This window comes from Geotrypetes seraphini, chromosome 5 (genome assembly GCF_902459505.1).
Source record: "Geotrypetes seraphini chromosome 5, aGeoSer1.1, whole genome shotgun sequence".
Taxonomy (NCBI): domain Eukaryota; kingdom Metazoa; phylum Chordata; class Amphibia; order Gymnophiona; family Dermophiidae; genus Geotrypetes; species Geotrypetes seraphini.
The window spans coordinates 167,217,160-167,237,445 of NC_047088.1; the positions used below are offsets into that span (position 1 = coordinate 167,217,160).

General features: G+C 40.9%; 1 protein-coding gene across 2 annotated transcripts in view; it reads left to right on the forward strand.

Annotated features, from left to right (window-relative positions):
* ERBB4 (erb-b2 receptor tyrosine kinase 4) overlaps positions 1 to 20,286 on the forward strand; it is a 1,781,744-nt gene that overhangs the window by 664,587 nt on the left and 1,096,871 nt on the right. The window lies entirely within an intron of this gene.

Genomic DNA, 20,286 nt, shown 5'->3' on the forward strand with positions numbered 1-20,286 from the left:
TCTGCTTTTCTCTTGAGGTTCCCAGACAAGATTCTCCAACAAGCATAGTTGATACTATTTTTTTTCACCCATGATACTATTTTTTTTACACCCATGATACTATTTTTTACACCCATGTCTTGCTTTAGAGACAGAATCTCCTGGAGACTTTTGTCTCCCTGGAAGAGAACAAAGATTCTTACCTGGGATAGGGTATAATCTAGCCCTCCTTTTCCCCATCCCCAACTAAAAAGATTTCTTCTTTAGCGCTCTCTTTCCAGCTCACATTGGCCACCTGTTCATTGCATTTTCTGGGTGCTGAGATTTGTCAACTACCTTCCTCTCCTCTTCCTACTCCCTATGCAGCTTCTGCTTTCTTCAGCCCTCAGTTCCCTTCCGTCTTTGGTGGTGGTGTGATCTCCCCAGCATCAAGCTGCTAGTTGTTTAAGCACATTTCTTCTATCCTTATGCGTATATATGCACACAAAAAACCTATGCATACAGATGGACAGACGCTAGACAACAAACACTCTTATTTTGGTCTAATGTATTTAGAAATAGGCAATATATTTGGATATTATCAATCCCTTCCCCCCCAAAAAAAAACAACAAATCAACAACCAACAACAACAAAACCAACAACAAAACCCAGAAAGTAGTGGAAAAAACAAATAAGAAATAAGGGCAAAGAATACACCTAGAATAGAGGACAATTTTCCCCCTCCAGATCAAAACCCAGGAAATGCATGCATCATCATCTGGAATGCCTCCCCTTCAAAAGGTGTTCAACATGTTTAGAGCAGCCAAGGGAAAAGAGAAGAATGGAAAAGAAAATCTAATACAATGAGAATGATGGTGACACTAGAAAGTATGAAAATTCAGGATGTACAGAAGAGATAAGACAAACAATGGAATCCTGAAAAACACAGTATAATAGATGAGCAAAGGAATATGTTCCATTTCATCTAACACAGGGGTGTCCAAGCTTGGCCCTCGCCAGGTCAGGTTTTCTGGATTTCCCAAATGAATATGCATGAGATCTATATGTATACAAAGGCTGCAGTGCATGCAAATAGATCCCATGAAAATTCATTGGGGATATCCTCAAAACCCGACTGGATTGTGGCCCTCGAGGACTGGTGTTGGACAACCCTGATCTAACATAAGACTACACAGAAAAGAAACATGCCATGCACACAGAAACACATCAGAGAGGAGGCAGGAAGGTATATTCAGCCATGTAAAGGTGGACTAAAGGACTTAACAGCATCTTCTCCGCCTATGTATAGGTTTATAGTACCGTATTTGCCGGCGTATAAGACGACTTTTCAGTACCTTAAAATCCTCCCCAAACTCGGGGGTCGTCTTATACGCCGGGTACTGTTTACATGCAGTGGCGTACCAAGGGGGGGGCGGAGGGGGCGGTGTGCCCCGGGTGCCAGCCCTAAGGGGGTGCTCCCGGCCTTGCCGTTCAATCCCCCCCCACCCCCGAAGGACCGCTCGCCCCACTGACCTTCCTGCACCACCTGTGAAGCAGTCCGCAGCAGGATCGCGAAGTCAGCGTCAGCGATCCCGCCCCTCCTCTGACGTCAGAGGAGGGGCGGGACTGTGGCGCAGGAAGCAGCGCAGGGATCGCTGATGCTGACTTCGCGATCCTGCTGCGGCTGCTTCATAGGTGGTGCGGGGAGGCCAGGGGGGCGAGCGGTCCTTTGGGGTGGGTCGGGGCATCAGGCCTTCAGGGTGGGGCGGGCGGGCAGGCAGGCAGGCTTTCAAGGGGGAGGGGGGTGACAGGCAGGCAGGCAGGCCTTCAAGGGGGGACAGGCCTTTGGGGGGGGTGCAGACCTTCAAGGGGTGCAGGCCTTCAAGGGGGGGGGCAGGCAGGCCTTCAGGGGGGGTGCAGGCCTTCAAGGGGGGGAAAGGCAGGCAGGCAGGACTTCAAGGGGGGACAGGCCTACAAGGGGGGGGACAGGCCTACAAGGGGGGGGACAGGCCTTCAGGGGGGTGCAGGCCTTCGGGGGGGTGCAGACCTTCAAGGGGGGGACAGGCAGGCAGAAGGTTGTGCAGAAGGTGTGCGGAAGAAGGGGTAGTCTTATACGGCGAGTATATAACAAACTCTATATTTTAACTGTAAAAGTTGGGGGGTCGTCTTATACGCCCAGTCGTCTTATACGCCGGCAAATACGGTACTTAAATTCTTCTTGCTGCTCTCTAACTATCTCTTTGTTTCTTTGCCTTTCCTATCTTCATTGTGGTTTCTTTTTCCATTAATTTCACTTTGTTTGCTTTGTAAACTACTTTGCTAGGTTTCCCCTAAGCAGTATATCATGTCTATGAACAGTATATCATGTCTATGAATAAACTTGAAATGTGAATAAAAAGAAGACAGTAGAACCCAGCAGATTCTTTGCTAGCATGCCAAAGAAACAGACACCACGGTATGGACAGATAAGACACCACTCCTGCGCCCCTTGATTTCAGGATGGACAATGACAGACACGTTTGAAGCAGCAACAGAAGAGACAGTCAATTCTGTACACGTAATGTCCAATGGAAAAGAGCAGAATGAGCCTGGTCTTCAAAACCCACTTTTTTTTTGCAACCAGTAGTGCAGCACAAGTGAATCAATAAAAGTCAGCACAAGCCATAAAAGTCAGCATAAGTGAGTCATAAAATCTGCCATCTCCGGATCAGACCTTAGGTCCATCAAGTCTGGTGATCCGCTCACGCGGAGGCCCATCCAGGTGTAACCTGGCAAAAACTTAGTCACCCGTATCCTTCTATGCATCTTTCGAGGAGATGTGCATCTAACTTGCCCTTAAACCCTAGAACGGTGGGTTCTGCAGCAATCTCCACCGGGAGAGCGTTCCAGATGTCCACCACTCGCTGTGTGAAGTAGAACTTCTTGGCATTTGTCCTGGGCTTGTCCCCCCTCAGCTTCAGTCCATGACTTCTTGTCCTAGTCACATTTGACATCGTAAATAACTTTTTATCCTGCTCTATCTTGTCGATTCCTTTTATTATTTTAAAAGTCTCAATCAGATCCCCTCACAGTCTCCTCTTCTCAAGGGAGAACAGTCCCAGTTTTCTAAGTCGTTCTTTGTAGTTCAAGTTCTCCATACCTTTTACCAGCTTCGTTGCTCGCCTCTGCACCCTCTCCAGCAGCTTTATATCCTTCTTTAGGTAGGGAGACCAGTGTTGGACACAGTATTCCAAGTGTGGTCTGACCATTGCTCAATAAAGCGGCATTATGACTCTCTCCGATCTACTCGTGATTCCCTTCTTTATCATACCCAACATTCTATTTTCTTTCCTTGCCACCGCCTCACATTGCACTGATGCTTCAGGGTCCTATCTATCAGTACCCCCAGGTCCTTTTCTTGTTCGCTCTTACCCAGGGTTGCACCTGACATGCTATACTCCTGCTCCTTGTTCTTTCTGCCCAAATGCATTACCTTGCATTTTTCCACATTAAACTTCATCTGCCATTTCTCTGCCCATCTCTCTAACTGGCTCAAATCTCTCTGTAGTTCCTCGCTGTCCGTTTGTGATCTGATTGCCCGACATAACTTCGTGTCGTCTGCAAACTTGATGATTTCACTGGACTTTCTTTCTTCTAGGTCATTGATGAAAATATTAAATAAGATGGGCCCAAGAACCGAGCCCTGGGGCATACCACTAGTCACTTTCTCCCAGTCTAAGAGCTTCCCATTTATACCCACCCTCTGCATTCTGTTTTCTAGCCATTTGCCTATCCACCTAAGTATGTCTCCCTCTATTCTGTGGCTTTGTAATTTTCTGAGAAGTCTTTTGTGTGGAACTTTGTCGAACGCTTTCTGGAAGTCCAAGTTTATTATGTCCACTGGCTCCCCGTTATCGATTTGTTTGTTTACTGTTTCAAAGAATTATAGTAAATTCATCAAGCATGACTTCCCTTTCCTGAAGCCATGTTGACTGGCTCTCATCAGGTCATGTGTATCCAAGTGCCGGACTATGCTATCTTTAATCAGTGCTTCAACCATCTTTCCAGGGACAGACGTAAGACTCACCGGTCTGTAGTTGCCCGGTTCTCTTCTTGATCCTTTTTTGAAAATTGGGGTGATGTTCGCTATTTTCCAGTTGTCCGGTATCTGTCCAGTTCTAATTGACAGGTTAGCAAGGTTTTGCAGTAGTTCTCCGATTTCCACCTTCAGTTCCTTTAATACTCTCGGGTGAATTCCATCCGCTCTAGGGGATTTGTCATTTTTAAGTTTGTCGATCTGGTGGTATATCTGGTCCAAATCCACTTCTACTGTGGTGAGGCTGTCCTCTATTTCTCCCTTTAACACTTTCACTGTTTCAGGTATTGATGTAATGTCTTCCTTCGTAAAAACAGACGCAAAGAAGGAGTTTAGTCTGTCTGCAATTTGTTTGTCTTCTTTGATGTACCCTTTTCTTCCCTGGTCGTCCAGCGGGCCCACTGCCTCTTTTGCAGGTTTTTTGGCTAGAACACCTGCATCGGGAGTTCCTGATAATAACAAACCAAAAGTGAAAGCCAATTTCATGAGGATAGGTGTGTAGAAGGAACTGACCGATTGATTCACTTGTGCTTGTGCTGCACTATTGGCTGCAATAAAAGTGGGTTTTGAAGACCAGGCTTGGCTGCTCTTTTCCATTGGAGACACTTGTAAAGGGCATTTCTATAACTCTGTAATCTTTTTATATGTCCCTTGAACACATTAATTTACAAAATACTACACTTTTGTGTGTAAGTGTACATTTGCCATTGAAAGTGCAAGCGATCTCTTAGGGAGATTAAGGGATAGTAGATGGAATGTTTGAGCAGACGAAATAGACCATGTGGCCATAACATTGGGACTCAGATATCAGCCATGCATTCAAATACTACTTCACATCAAATAACTCAAGTACACCTAGAATTGTTGGCATAACATTGGCCGCAGCTTTATTTATATTAACCCATTAAATTCATAACCAATTTCAATAGCTAATAACAAATTTCAGCATATATCAAATACAAACTTGAAAATTATTGGATACTCACTGGAGCCATTCGGCAACGAAACTAGCTCCAGTATACAAGAAATTACTTTATAACATTTTGTGACTTACGGTGCCGTCAAGTGGTACGGTGCGGTGTCGCCCATGAGTCCATATATCAATTACTCCCATATCAAGTCTTCACTTTTCCCCTTCCAAAATAAATGTTCATATCTAGGCCCCCCAGCACATAAAACTGCGATTGACCTCAGACCACCCACCCCAACTGAAAACCTAATCACAACTCCACCAGGGACGGTGGGAAGGAAACTCCGCTCCCTGTTCCCAACCTTCCTCTTCCCCTACTCTCTCAAACTCCCTTCTTCCTGCCTGCCAAATTCTCCAAACAAACCCCCTCTCCTTCCAACCTTTCTGTGCCCGCCCTAATCTTTCCTCCATCCAGTCGGCTAACCTTATTCTTCCCATCTCCTCCCTCTTCTTATTCCTCCACCAATCCTAGCGCTTCCTACCTCAGCTCCTTTCCTTGCTACCCTACCCTCTGGCTGTCCTTCGCCCAATGTTATCTGCTACCCAGCCAAACCTGGGTGGCTCTCTTTATCTGTTCTGCAAAAATTGTGCAAATTGAAGTGGGTTTTTTCCATATATTTGATTGTTTGATAAGAAAATAATATTTTAAAAACTTTTTAAAGCCCATCTTGAGGTTGCTCAAAGCCACTGATTATATGAAGCTCCATTTTTCTTAAAATATACTATTATGTTTGATTAATGAAGCAAATTTCATGGTATTACAGCTGTAACTTTTACATTTTCACACTCAGCAATGATATATTAATAAAAAGACATTTTATGCAAAAAAAAAAAATCTAGTAGTATTTTATTAAATGAACCTTCAATAGAGCCATTTTTGGCAGCCACCTTAAAAGTAGCCGCCAATTGTGTGTCAATCATGTGATGGCATTGTATATAGAGGATCACGCTTTCGGGAAAGGTAGGCACTGGAAATATAGGCCAGGGTTTTTAAGGCCTACATTTCCGGTACCTGCCTTTGAATTGCACCTATGGGGGCATTTTTCAGTGCCTAGCACCACTTTCAGTATTAGCCACACCTACAGTGCCATTAGGCATTGTAAAACACCTCCATAGGCGTGATTCCCGTGCCATGTTTTTAAGCACCTTGAAAGGTCTTTTAAGTGATGTTTTTCACTTAACTTAGGCACAAGTAGTTATGGTGCCATTTATAGAATATGGGCCAAAATGTCTTTTTATCAATGTATCATTGCTGAGTGTAAAAACATAAAAGTTATAGCTATATTGCCCAGAAATGTGTTCCATTAAGCAAACAATAGCAAATGTTAAGAAAAACAGAGCGTTATATAATCGGTGGCTTTGAATTACCTCAGGAAGGGCTTTAATTTTTTTAAAAATTATTTTCTGATAAAATACAGTCAAATTAATGGGAAAAAACTTCAATTCAGACAGTTTTTTTCAACTTTAGGTTTTTCTGGACAACTCTATTGCATATACTTTTGAAAATTCAAATGTACACACATATTTTAATCTAGTGAAATTATGTGTTCCATATGGCAGGTATTGGTGTAAGCATATAATTTTATTTTGAAGATAAAGTGGCCTTCTATAGAAAAAAAAATATTTGCATACTTTCTGTCAATATACACATTTAGAATTATCCCTATAGTGAATGATAACAGATGAACTGAACAGAGTACACTAGTACACTCTATTATTTCCCAGTGTCGCTAACATATGAATCCAATAAAACTCTGAAATGATAATACCGTCAAAATTAATGTTCATTGATATTTACCCAGAACTTCAGATGAAATTAATTGAAGGGGAGAAATGACTTTTGTGATTTTCAGGGTCAACGTTTCCAAAATGCACTTTCATAGATGAGAAAAATATAGATTTTCTCAGGTTTATAGCCTGTATCAATTAGGTAATCAACAAGCAGAATAAAGTAGGTAAAACTTGTCTGAAATTCAGAGGGTACGCAGTGCTTGTAGGTGTAACTGTAAAACAATGCTTCTAGCAATGACACATCTAGGGCTGTAGGAGAACACATTCAGGGGCATAATTTTAAAAAATAAAATAAAATGCCCAATAATCTGCTTAAGTTGGCACTTGGTCATCCTAATCACTGGGACATCTGATAATCAAAACTGTTTTTTTTTGGTTTTATTTCTAGCAAGATGTTTCCCTTTCTGTGCATCCAAAGATCAAGGGGGGAGGGCGTGTTAAGAGGCAAACGTTGGGTATAGATGCCACCTGCAGCCATGAGGGCTATTGGAGTGATAGATAGGTGGGTTTAGTTTGTTTTGGGGGGAGTTTTAGAGTGCTCAGCATAAATTATAAGGGGTATAAGGTGAGATGTATATCTGGCACCCTTAATGTGAAGTTCACAGCAGTGCCCTCTAAGATGTCCCACTGCTCTGTTGGCATCTCTATGTGGCCAGTTATTAGTATGCTGGCCCCTCCCATGTCTAAATGATGTTGATTTGGAGGTTTCTAACTTGGATGTTTTTGTGGTTGTAAATTATAAAGTTAGACATCCTGGCGGTCTAGGTATTTTGTCGGCCAGGATGTCCAAGTAGGTGATTAAAAAATATATATATGTTTGGACGCCCTATTTGAAAGTGGACATTTCTGTGCATCTGACTTTGGACGTTTAATGGGAAACATTCAAGTCAGAGAAGTTATTTTCAAAAATGGTTCTCTGCCTATGTTTGCTGCACTGGAAGTATGACTGGTTCTTAGGGAGAAGAAGGTTCATGGGTACTGTTTTATATTTTCTTTATGCCTGTATCTTTAACTAGTAAGCTATTATTAACTTCAGTCAATTCTCAGACCATGGCCAAGTTGCAAGCATTGGTGCTGGATGGACACTAGATGGGAAGGATTTGGGCAGCATAGAGAAAAGAAGGAATGGAGAGGGGGTGGATGGGTTTAGGGTTTGGTAATGAGAGGTGAAGGACGGAAAGGTGAAGCTGATTGGAATAAAGTTGGGTCCTGGGCTCCAATCAGTGTGGAGGGGAGAAGGAGTAGTGGGGAATGGATTTGGGTGGGATAAAACTTTAATCAGCAGGAGGTCCCAAGAGGACAGCATCCACCCGGGGGGGAGGGGGGACGGGGAGGAATTGTGCTCTGCTGATGTGAGGGGGGGGGGGTTGTTACAGCTTCAGGGTCAGAGATCATTGATAGTAGGGGATGTTAAGGGGAAGGGAATGGGGGGGGGGGGGGGTTAAAGTTTGGTTCATGTATACCACTGTCATCGACTGAAGATGGGGGAACTAAGGGCTAGATTCACTAAAGTCCACAAATGGATCCTATTCATGTCCTATTCGTTTCCAAGTCATTCTGGCCTATCAGTTCAGTAAAGCTGTCCATGCAAATGATCAAATCATAAACACCCCCCCACGTCTCGCTGTAACATCGATCAACGCACGTGCGCACTGTCTCTTTATTGGTTTTGAAGCACATAACGCATGCGCTAGCTCTTTAGGACTTCACTGTGTAGAAATGGGGTGGGGTTTAATCGCAGATGTTATTGGTAGGCTCCCAATGTGCCTACCGCAAAGCATTGTTGTGAGTGAGCAGTGGAATTCTTTGAGTTCGTCCTTTTTTTACGGATCGATTTCAAAGTTTATTGCGCACTTCCAAACAGCTTAACATTTCTCTCAGGGAAAGAACTGTTAAGTTGCTAGAAGGCACAACAGTTAACAGCAGTTGAATATGCTGGGATCACGCGCTGTTATATGCAGCCTACAAATCCCAGGAGGCTGTGCGGCTCTTTCTGCCATGAGGCACGAAGCAACCAAAGGCGACCCCGTGATGTCAGATGCACGTGATAATCTAGCTGGAAGGAAGGGGGGAGGGATAGCTGGCCCTTAAAAGTTATTTTTGATTTTTTTTTTTAAAATTTGGCATTGATATATGAAATGTACAATGTGCAAGGACGGGGTTAATCCATGATTTTCTCACCATGCGCATTACAAATCCGAGATTCACTCTCATGCTTGCTATGCGCATTCCCAAAAAATGAAAATAATATTTCTAGCACTGCGCTTATGTACATGAAAGTTTACATATATTTAAAGTTTAGATATATTTTGGATTTTTTGCAGGGTAGATATATATATTTTAATGGGGTTCTTAACATGCACGCAGCAGTTGCTAGACAGGAATAGTCGGCGAGGATGTAAAGAGACTGGTCCTCAGCAGTCAAAACTTTTTGGAACGGAAAGGCCAGTCGGTTTGGATGAAATGGTTTCATGAATCGATGCCTTAAGAAATTTACATGTCCTTTTACTTATTTGCATGTGCAGATCAGATAGGGTGTGGATGGGGACTGGAGGAAGGTTAGTGAATCGAGCTGTAGTAGGAAAGTGAGCGCAAACCGAGCGGTACACGATCGGTTTGCTTAGTGAATCTAGCCCTGAATTAGGATCTTGTGTCACCACAGATCCTGAAAACAGAGTGTTAATTTATTTAAACAATAATCTTTGTTAGCTTGTTATCGACTAATTGTAAGGTTTGATGTTATGAATTTAAAGTTTAATAAATTGCAATTGGAGTGTTATTAAATTAATAAAGCTGAGACCAGTTATCTTTATGTGGTGGTTTGAATGGTTTTTAGTAGTGTTTGATGTTGAATGTGCAAGTGCCAATGTTAAATAGATGATTCTGGGATTTGGACCTCATCATTAGTCAGAGGTGGGATTGGATCTTGCCCTCAGGTAAATGGAAACACTGACCTGGAAGTTGTAGGTAGGAAGAACCAGAATCAGTTGCTGATCTGCAGTTGCTAGAACCACTAAGCATGTCACAAGGGAATGGAAATGAACTGGTACAGAAGTCCTGAAATTGTAACCAACAAGGCTGGAGTAATGACTGGAAATAAACAGGAACAGCAGCCTGGAATGCTTATAACAGATTAACCTGAAGCAGAGAGGTGTGATAGCCATGATGTTCAACAGCAAGTGAGGTGGTTAGCCCTTGAGTTGCTGGTTTACTCTCGACTGCAGGGGTAGGGAACTCCGGTCCTCGAGAGCCGTATTCCAGTCGGGTTTTCAGGATTTCCCCAATGAATATGCATTGAAAGTAGTGCATACAAATAGATCTCATGCATATTTACCTGGAAGACCACAATCTTCTCCACCCCTCTCAATCGGGGTTCAGATCCAACCAGCACGGAGACCCTACTAGTAACTCTATTAGACACAGCCCGACAGCACCTCAGCAAAAGCAGAAGGATGCTGATAATTCAACTTGATCTATCCGCAGCATTCGATCTGGTTGACCACACCATCCTACTAAGACACTAGAAGCAATAGGGATTTCAGGCAGGGTATATAACTGGTTCCAAGGATTCCTTAAAACCAGATCTTATAGAGTTAAATCAAACAATCTTAAATCAGATCCATGGTCCAGCCCCTCAAGGATCACCACTCTCACCTACTCTCTTCAACCTCTTTTTATCCTCTCTGGGTTCCACCCTAGACAACCTAAATGTAACCTCTTTCAGCTACGCTGATGATATCACCATACTTCTACCCTTCGATTCTACAGAAAAATTGGAAAAAAAACCTACAAGCAGTGGAAAAATGGATGACAGACCACAAACTGAAACTGAACACGGACAAAACAAAATTTCTACTCCTCGAAAAGGATAAGAACCCCTCCACCACAGAACTAGAAATTAACTCCACCAAATACCATATATAACCCACCCTTAAACTCCTGGGAGTAACAATAGACAGATGCTGCACAATGCAAGCCCATATCAACAAGACCACCCAGAGAGCATTTCTAGCCATGCGCAATTTACATAAAATCAGAAAATTCTTCGAAAAAGAGCAATATCGGCTCGTAATCCAATGCCTAGTATTAGGTCTACTGGACTACTGCAACATCCTCTACCTGCCTTGCCCTGCAACAATGATAAAACAATTACAGACAATCCAAAACACTGCACTCAGATTGATCTACTCACTAAGAAAATTTGACCACGTCACCACTGCCTACCTAGACTCACACTGGTTACCAATACAAGTGCGAATCTAACTCAAATTATACTATCTATTATTCAAAGCAATAAATGGCTCAGCCCCCAATTACCTAAACAACCGTCTGAACCAAAATCTCGCCGCTAGACAAAGAAGATCTAAGATTCCATTTACCTACCCCCCACTCAAAGGCACCCAGTGTAAGAAGATGTTTGACAGTCTGCTAGCGACGCAAGCAGCAAAATTGGACCATGCCATCTCCAACCTGCTGATGACAACAAGCGATTTCAAATCTTTTCGCAAATAAATCAAAACCCATCTATTCAAAAAATTTATACAGATGTCATAACTCCAACCTGGATTCCCCTCAGTGTGACTCCCCCATCCTCCCTTCTTCACCAGTTACCCTTCCCTTCAAAGCCCAAGCTTGTCAACTGCTTCCCTAACTGCATATATACTGAAACTGCACTATATCCTATCTGTACAGCATCCCGAATTGTATATCCACTGGAATAGCCCAATCCTCCTTGCCATATCCCATTCCCTAAACTATACTACACCATTTTTCTTGTAACTCCTCTGGAAATGTTCTTCTTGTAACTCTTCTGGAAAAGTCCAGAAGTCTCTTTGTTATCATCCTGGAAATGTCCAGATGTTTTTTTTGTAATCCGCCCAGAACTGCAAGGTTGAGGTGGAATAGAAATCAGTAATGTAATGTAATGTACTAGTGCAAAAGGTCCATTGTTCCAGAGTCCCACTATATTTTCTCATTTGCTAATCCCCTATTTCCATCTAGAACACTCAGATCTTCTCAATCAAACTGCTTAGCAATTCCATCATTTTAATAGAATTATTTATATTTCATCAGAACTAAAATGTGTAGTGTTCTAAACTCTTCATTAAGGAATGCTCTCCTTTCTCACCTCTATTTAAAAAGATCCTTTGGGAAATTTAAAACTGGACTGAAAAGGCTTCTCTTTTTAGATACAATTGGCCATTAGAAGCTTAATTTGGAGGCCCTCAGGGGAAGTGGTACCTGTAAATGGGTTAGTTGTACAGTAATACTGTCCTTTTCTTGTCCTATCTTAAAATGTAGTTTGCATTCCTTTTCTTTCTGCTGTCTTAGTCTTGAATAATCCTCATAAACTGTTCTGAAAGGCTTCCCAAGGGTAGTATAGCAAAAGTTCAATAAACTTGAAATCATTAGGCATGATCACCTAAGGTCTCTGTATCTTGGTTAGTAAACATTTGTATATAACTCTTCATCATGTACCATTCTGTAAGAGGTTTGCATCTCAAACGCATGAGTCTACATGTTTTTACACTGAATCTTAACTGCCATGCTCCCCCCCTCCACCCCCCCTCAAGTTTATAAGATACTTCATTCTATCTATTCCCTTGGGAGTATTGTATTTGATGCAGGGCTACAAAAAAAGCAAGATTTTTCTCTAACCTCCCTACAATATTGCTCACAAAGACATCAGACAGAACCAGCCCCAGCACCGGTTCCTAAGGCACTCTAATAATTGCCTTCCTTTCCTCAGAGTGAATCCCATTCACCATCTATCTCTGCTGTTTAACCTTTCTCCGGTCCATTTTATCACGTGGAGGCACATCCAGGTTCTTAAGTTTGCATATGACTCTCCTCTATAGGATGGTATCAAAAGCACAACTGAAATTCAAGTGCACCACATGCATACATGCTGGTAAAATTTTTCTAAATTGATCATATTCCAGTAAATCTGTGCTTGTAATTCCTGACCCTCTCTATTTTCACTCTTGTTTCTAAAGATTGGGCATACAGATCTCTGACTAAAATGTCTCCTAGTTCTCAATGTATCTGAAGATATATTCCCTCTGGTCCCATAGTTTTGTCTATATTTAGTTGTGTTAGTTCCATAGAAACCCATTGTTCCTTTAATAGTATAACATCCAGAAATCTACTTTAAGTACTCCATCCTACTTTCTGTGGTTCTTCTTCAGTTCCATCATTAGTGAAAAAATCTACATGTTTTCAGCTAATATTTGCCTGCAGGAAAATAACATTTGGAAAGTCTGCAGGTATTCTGTGCATGCAAGCAAGTAATCAAAGCCCGTGAATGCAGAGTAAAGCCCATGAATGCAGAGTATAAATGTACTTTGCTGCTATGTGTGCATTCCTAAGGTTATCCCCTGAAAAACTACTACCAGTGTGTCTATATGGAAATTAAGTCCTTAAATAATATCTGATACTTATGCCTTGTAATTATATTCCTTAAAATGAGCTAGTATATTTAAAAGAAGAATTACCATTAAGCCTAGAGGTTTATTAAAAAACATGTTTCACTGCAGTTCAGCACCATGGTCTGAACAGCTCCTTGGAGGGATAGATGCCCACATCAAAGTAAATATTAGGAATGGATAGACAGAATATTTTCATTTTATGTTGTTTCCTGTGTCGTTTATGGGAATGTTCATTTTATTTGGCCATTTTTTTGTCAATGGGAGGAAGTCATTGAATGTGCACACTTTTGAAATAGTATGCATTATTTGCAAAGTCGGCTTTGCACATTTTGCGACATATTATGTATTTGGGTGCCTAAAAAGATAGGCATCTACAGTTAGGCATCTATTTCATGTCAATCACACTTAGGCATGATTCTGTAATGGGTGCCTATCTAAAACTTAGGCGATTATTAGGCACCTACAATTTAGGACAGGGTATTAAAAGCTTACACTACAGATGCCTGAGTATTTTAGAGAATCGCGCTTAATGACACCTAAGTCCTTCTCAGTCACTAAGCATGCCTACTTTGGAGTTAGACGCCATTAAGCGCCATAAGATAGGCTCCTATCACCCAATTATTATTTTTTTTCAATTATAAGCTTATTAGAGCTCATAATTTGAGCCAATATACTAATTAAGGGGTCATTTTACTAAGGCATGCTAGCTGTTTTAGCGCACGCTAATAACGCTAACACATCCATTATATTCTAACACATCTAACATAGGCACCTATCTTTAGGTGCCTTTTGTAGAATTTCCATGTTTGTGAGCACTCTTGCTAATAGTTCACACATAGGTGATGGTTCATGCATGCACAATGGTTTGAATGAGTGCACTATTGGGAAAAAAAAAACATGTTCACGCTTTCAAAAGATTGCACCCTCTTTGCAAACTGTGCACACTATTATTTGCAAACAAAAAAAAACACACGTAATGCCATACTTTTCTGCTCATTTTGTTCATTAATGGCATGCATATGATGTTTATATTTCCTATATCATTGCAAACAACAGTCCATCTCTAGATAATAGTGATTTCCAAATAAGAACACACTAAAATTGATGGTGCCAAGTGAATACTTAAAGCAAAACTGGCTATCTTGGGGGCAGTCCAGGGGCAAAGTCAGCACTTAGCCAGTTAAGTGCCAATATTCTGCATTTAATCTGCCAATTGGCTTTAATTTATGTTTAAGTATTTTTTATTGATTTCAATATATTATCAAGTATAACTTGTACAGAAAGCAAATTTAACCAAAGCATATTACAACCATATAAAGCCATACTTAACAAATGTTAAGCAAATTGCAAGAAGAATTATTATGTTGAAATTAGCTCAAGTCCTCTTTGGATCCAAGAATTTTACTAGCGAGAAAAACAAAAGACAACCAATACTAAGAAGTAATGCTGTTCCTATTGATCGGGAACAGAGTTACTATTTTCCTTTTAGAGCTCAAGATTGAATTTTCTCCCCGTCCAGATGGGACATAGCCACAAAATTGGTCAAATGTTGAGGCTCAAAGAATACATATTTAGTTGAGTGATAATGGCAGGGATGTCTTAAGTAGACTGTAGCCCCTAGTGAGATGACCCCTGGTTTTAAAAGAAGAAAGTCGCATCTACGTTTTTGCGTTTCCCTTGAAACATCAGGGAACATTTGAATTTTACAACCAAGAAATTCCTTCTGTTTGTTCTTTAGAAATAGTCTCAATAACCATGACTTATCAATAGAAAGAGCCAATGTAACAACTAATGTTGCAGGTGTTGCCACCTCCGTGTCTTACTTCTCCAGAATCTCAGTGATATTCAATGCTTGTCCTTTAGTAGGTTCAGGTTGCTGTTGATGTGGAGTTTTGCTAAGGAGATAATACACTTGAGAGAATGGTGGAAGATTACCCTCCGGGACTTCTAAAATTTCTAATAAATATCTCCTAAGCATATCTCTAGGTGTAACCATAGTTATTCTTGGAAAGTTTATCAGTCTCAAGTTATTAATATGCACCTGACTCTATTTTACTTCTAAGATTCAAATTATCTTTAATTATAGTTTCCTGGAGTTGTTTTACTGAAACCATATCCTGCTGAGTCTTTTGAAGTAAGTTGTTGGAAGAATTCATGTCCAATTTTAATTTTTCTAATTCTTCTGAGTGGTGAATTAGTTTATTTTCAATCTGTTGGAAATTGGGACTAATTGTCTTCCCAAAATTTGCTACCAGGTCCCAAAGGGCTTCTAAGGTCACCTCAGCAGGCCTGTCCCAAAAGGAAACTTGTATTGAAGTGCATAGTCTCTCACCTTCCTTAGGATATCCTGGGTTTTGTTCCTTCTGGATCAATACTCCTCCTGCTGTTGTAATTCCCAAAGAATCCTCTTTACAGATTACCCAAACCGGGATCTCTATTTCCAGGCTCCCCGATGTTGAATCATCCGCTTCTGGGGATAGTACCACCCCTTCTTTTGGGGTTTCCTGGCCCCTGGGAGAACTGGCTGACTGTGGTGGAGGAGGCGGTGCTCTGATCTCTGGGCTAAGGCTGGTGTCTGGCCCAAGAGAGATCCCACCGGTCTTGCTCACACCCGGGATCCTCAGCAGGCTGGCAGCTGGAGTTATAGACGCATCTCCCTGCATTCTCTGAAGCAGCTCCCCGATGTTGCCAAGAGTCGGCCCCTCGGAGTGCTGCGAGGCACCAGCAACACTCCGGCCTCTCCTCTTCAGCATCGCATCCAAACAACAAGCACAACTAAGTTGGAAACAGCAGTCGCCAGCCAGAAAACAGGTAACTAGAGTGCTTCGGTCGGCAGTGTGTTACCCGATCACATAGGCAGCAGCCATCTCGGATCCTTGGCTTTAATTTATATTTATGCAACTAAATTTAGGTGTTGGGCTCCATGTGTTAGGACCTCATAAAAGTCAGTCCTATCTTTATATGGTAATCCATAGCCTGTTAAATGCTGAATATTGCATTAAGACTATATTTTTGATGACTCCATAAACCCAGAAATTCAAAGGCAGAGCCTAGACAGAGCCCAATATTGAATTTCCAGACATAACCCCAGTGATGGTCAGCAAAACACTGAGGCCTAGATTCTCTCTATATAAAAAAAAAAAACTGCATTAAAAAATGACGATATTGCAGCTGTTTTGGTAGCGATTTTAAAAAAGTGAGTCATTCTCCAAAAATCACTCATGCAAATGAGGTTGGCAGAGAGTAGTGAAGACTCAGTAAATTTGCATGTGCCCATCGCTGGTGATAGCAATGGGCACATGCACAGAATAAAAGAAAAAAGAAAAAAACAAACTAAAACCAAAAACACAACAGTGGGAGAGATGTTCAATCTCTCCTGCTGCCAACCAACACCCCCCTTCCTCCTAGAAGTGGGAGGGATGCCCACTCCTTCCTGCTGCCAAGCGTAACCTCCCAGCAGTGGAAGAGATGCCCATTCTCTCCCACTGCCACACAACACCCTCCCTGTCTCTGACGCCTGGCACCCTCTCCCCCTTACCTTGATTTAGATAGTACAGAATTCAGCAGCAAGATTTCTACTGGGAAAATCTAAACATACAAGTGCCATTCCGATTCTGAAAGAATTACAATGGCTTCCTATTGAAAGTAGGGTGAAGTTCAAGATCATGTTGTTGACTTAGTAACCAGACAAAACAACCATACTACAACACGCACACTTTGCTCAAGTCAAGAATACTTATTGGAAATACCATCGTTCAAAGACATTAAATACAAAAGTATCAGGAAAATAATGTTCTCAGTGATGGCTCCAATGTGGTGGAACTCCCTATCAAAGGAATTACAACTAGAAAAAGACACCAAAAAGTTCAAGAAAGGAATGAAGACCTTATTTTACTCAGAATACTTTAATTAATATTGGACTATTCCAGGGGGGAGGGGGGGTAATATTATGGTTAATATTTCAGGATGTACAAAGGAAGTTTAAATGATGATACATTTAAATGACAACTAAAAGGTTTAATATATATATTTATAGAACTTCTATACTGTTTTACAAAGCCGCACTAGGGGCTGCTGTGTGGCAACAGCCCCAAAGCCCTTTAAATCTCTTTGGGCTTTGGGGCCTTTACTGCGCAGCAGCCAGTAGCGCGGGTTTGTGAAACAGGCCCTTAATGATATAAATAAGTATAATGATTATATTCTTAACTGTTGAGTCAAAGGATAGACTAAGGTAAATGATTTGTGTGTGTTTATGTATAGTGGACATCTCAGAAACGATCTAATTCTGTTTGTAACACCATTACTAAGCTCTTTTGTCATAACTCCAGCAGTACAGTGTTACTCCTTGTCTAAAGTTCATATATTGTAACTCATGTACCGTACCACCATTACTGAAGTTAATATTCATATGTCCATCAAAGCTTCTCATGTAAACCGCTCTGAATTGACTTCATAGTCATTAGTTAGCAGTATAAAAGCTTTAAATGAACAATATTCACAAAAATCAGCATTCGGACTCTGTAGTTTCAAATTGTTCCTGGATATTCAGTAGCCACTATTTGGATGTCAGTGTTAAATATCGGGGAATAAGAGACAGAGCCATGATTATCTAGATAACAACAATATTGAAGACTACTATCTGGACAGACTTTAAGAAAACCTGGGCCATGCTATAGACATATTAGAGAATGCACATTATTTAAAGTAGCCTTTATGTATTCCTAAATTTCAGGATAAGTAAATTATATATTAAATGGATTTCACTGTACATTTAAAGTGACAGGCAACCATTCTAATGTCCATGAAATTAGAATTTGTGACAGCCATGTCAACTTGTAGATGGCCTAAATCAGACAGCCAGTAACACCGAGAATCACTGCACTGTTTGATGCATTTTGTGTAGAGATTCATTAGTCTGCCTGTCACAACTTTATCTCATCAGTAGTCTGTGACATTGATGTCTTTGTTTGTAAGTGAGGCGTATGTCACCACTTAGGTGAGTGATACAATATCCAGGAGCTACATCCACCATTTTATGAGAGTCTGGTTTTGGGGAAGGGTATTAATAGCAGTCAAATTCTGAAATGGTTTTCCTCTGACATATTCTATTAAGGATTTAAAAAAGAAACCCCACAAGAAATGTTCATTAAAAAAAAATGTTTTGTTTTAGGAGAGACCAAATACACAAATAATCTTACAATTAAGTATTTTTCATCAATGAGTCTACCAAAACTACTATAATAGTGTATTATACAGGCTTTGATCTCATCACCATCAGATATTTTGGCTAAGAAAAATTTACAGGTTATAATAATTCTAGTGGCATATAGAAGGGTTATTATGGAAGTGAAGCATGATCTTTCTGCATTAAATGGTAGCCATGGCTATCAGCCTGGGTAATCTATTTCATATTTACTTTGTGATTCATTTTACTAAGCTACATTAAAAAAATGGTTTTAGTCTGCCCTTCCTTACATCTTTTCTGTTCACTAAGGCCACTTTTTGCTATGGCTGGAAAATGGGCAATTTTGTATTTTCAAATTTAATGACCAAGGGCTAATGTTTGCCATTAGTGTACGGGCATTAACAAAAGTTAGTACATGAGCCGTTACTGCCACCTATTTTGTAGATGGTACGGGCTCACATGCTAATTCTGAACTAATTAGCTTACAGCGGGGATCTCAAAGTCCCTCCTTGAGGGCTGCAATCCAGTTGGGTTTTCAGGATTTCCCCAGTGAATATGCATTAAACGCAGTGCATGCACATAGATCTCATGCATATTCATTGGGGAAATCCTGAAAACCCGACTGGATTGCATCCCTCAAGGAGGAACTTTGAGACCCCTAGCTTACAGTAATGTAGCTTCTCTGTCTGATCAGCACAAGCATGCCCCTTTGATGAAAAAATATAATTGCTATTTTTAACACACTGGAAGCATGCACATATGTCCAAAGTATCGTAACATGCCTCAGTGTGCCCCACATAGCATAAATCCAATATCAAATTCCAAGCTTCCAACCTTTAGAATATTCTTTCTATGTTACTCGTTTAAATCCTTAACTGATGTTGCTACTTCTGTTTTAGCCATAGACCTCAGAAACACCCCTCCTCTGTCCCATAAAGGTTATGATCTCATAACGGGGAGATTCATGTGTAACCTCCTCATCGGTCAAGGCTTAAATTTTTAATGGCTGATGCTCAATAATTTTATATTTATTTTGAACACTTTTTATACTTTAAAACGACTAATGAAGTTTATGTACTTATCTTCAAAAGTGTTGCTGTACTTAGACTGGTGGACCCGACATGTTTCGCTGTCACTTCGTCAGGGATCCACTCTTGCCGTTAACCACCATCCCGCTAATATCCTAAGAGTCTGTTGAGCATCAGCCATTAAAAATTTAAGCCTTGACCGATGAGGAGGTTACACATGAATCTCCCCGTTATGAGATCATATATATATATAACTGTATATATTATTACAAAATAGAAACTGGTACTTAAAGCTTTAATATAGATCTGTTGAATTTGGTGAATGTCTGATGGTTTGGTTTAACATTTCTGTAGGACCATTGTTAGAGATGCTGGAGCTCAGGTAAGAAATTTGGGAAGAGGCCTCAAAGCCCATGAACAGGTTAAGCCTCTTCTCCTACTACTTATCATTTCTATAGTGCTACTAGACATACATAGCACTATACATCAAAACATAGAAGAGACAGTTCCTGCTCAAAAAAAGCTTACAATTAATCAAGAGGGACAAACTGGACAAAAATGTGCATCAATATACTATGCTCAGGTGGGGGAGCTACAGAGGGAATGATAAGATAGATATTGGTGCTTAGAAGTTGGTTTTGAGTTTGGAATTGAAAGCAGTTTCAAAGACGTGGGCTTTGAGTCTGGATTTGAATATTTATTTATTTAATTCATTTTCTATCCCGTCGTCACCAAAGAGCTCAGGATGAGTTTGAAGTTAGTATACATAATATACAGTTAATTTGCCATAGGGCTCCTTTTACAAAGGTGCGCTAGTTTTTTTAGTGCACGCACAGGATTAACGCACACT